Source organism: Coenobita brevimanus, chromosome 29 (assembly GCF_032717465.1).
Source record: "Coenobita brevimanus isolate Jiangsu-jjx chromosome 29, ASM3271746v2, whole genome shotgun sequence".
In the NCBI taxonomy this organism is placed as follows: Eukaryota; Metazoa; Arthropoda; class Malacostraca; order Decapoda; family Coenobitidae; genus Coenobita; species Coenobita brevimanus.
In genome coordinates, this window is record NC_136982.1 from 21,598,693 (window position 1) to 21,600,365 (window position 1,673).

General features: G+C 36.1%; 1 pseudogene; it reads left to right on the plus strand.

Moving 5' to 3' along the window:
* The first annotated feature begins 781 nt into the window (after positions 1 to 781).
* On the plus strand, positions 782 to 898 carry LOC145395089 (5S ribosomal RNA; annotated as a pseudogene).
* The last annotated feature ends 775 nt before the right edge of the window (positions 899 to 1,673 follow it).

The following is a 1,673-nucleotide window of genomic DNA, read 5'->3' on the forward strand; positions in this document are numbered from 1 at the left end:
ATCTAAATAGATACTGTCCACCCATCCTTCTCTTTTCTGTAATGTTTCTGTAACTGTATCATAGTAGTTCAACAATTTAGTAACACATGATTTTCCATTTCTGAAACCAAACTGTCTTTCTGTTATCATATTGTGTTCTAGATGATTTACCCAAACTTTTCTTATCAGCTTTTCTCATACCTTGCTTACAACACTGGTTAGTGATACTGGTCGGAAGTTGAGTCGATTTTGTCTATTCCCTCTCTTGAATATGGGAACAATGTTTGCTTTCTTTCAAATATCAGGTAGTTTACCTTGTCCCAAGGATTCCTTGAAAATTAAAGATAATGGTTTATTAACTTTTTTGCACATTCATGTAGCACCCAACATGAAACTTCATCAGGACCATTTGCTTTTCCTTTGTCTAATTTAACTCCTCTTGTATTTCTTTTTCTGATATTTGTATATCTGGTAGTATGTGTGGGCATGCATGTTCCATATCATCCCTCTCAAAATTATTTCCTTCTGTAAAAACTGATTGGAAATTCTTATTTAATGCTTCACAAATATCCTTCTCTTGTGTGTAGGTGATCCCCTCATCTGTAATGGACTGTATTTTATCTTTTACTTTGATTTTGCTTCTGATGTAGGTGTATAATAGCTTCGGCTGATCACTACTTTTATTTTTGATGTCCTCCTCAAACTGTTTTTGGGCTTCCCTCCTGTTTCTTGTATAATCGTTTCTTGTTTGTTTATAGTTGTTATATGCCCTTTCACTATTGTGTCTTCTGTATCTGTTCCACAAGAAATCCATACCACTTTGAGTACACCGCTTCCCGTCCGATCAGCGAAGTTAAGCAACGTTGGATCTGGTTAGTACTTGGATGGGTGACCACCTGAGAACACCATATGCTGTTGGCATCCCTACGTGTCAATTGGGGTTGGTGGAGGATTAGTGCCCCTCCCTGTAAAACAATTAACTTTAAGCCGTTGGCCACCCCGTTTGGGATACATGGCGTCTGGCATTGAATGAAATTAAACCATTTCTTTATATTCTTTTCTGCTTCGTTGTGATGTGGGATGTACTTCTGGACTCATTTTTCATGAAGTTCAAAGAATTTTCTATATATAACATTTAAATCTTGTCCTCTAAGTTCATTTTCCCAATCTGTTTCTAAGACGTATTTCTTTAGGTCATGATAGTTGCCCTTTTTGTAGTTAAGGCTCTTTCTGTAACTTTCATTACTATTAACTATGTCATATACAATCCTGAAGTTGCCGAATGGAGGGTGATACATTTTATTGTCAATATCATTTTCTTGCCTAATAAATATAAGATCTTGTAATGATGGTAAATCAAGTTCTCTTTTTCTGGTGCTTTCTTTTATATGTTGTGTTAGGTAAAACTCCTGCACAAGGTCCAGGAGCTTTTTGGTCCGAACAGCTTTCATGGCTTTTTATATCTAGAGTATTCCAATTTATATTTGTACTGAAATCTCCAGTTAGTATATTTCTTTCAGATTTCTCCTCCATTCTATCTAGTAATGCTCTTAAACTTTGAATTGTATTCTCTGCCAGGTCTTCATATTCGCCTTTTTCCCAAATGTTTCATCTGGGTGGCATGTATAAATTTGCCACAATTACTTTCCCTTTAGACGTACTAATCTCTACTGCGATCAGCTCTGCCTGTGAGA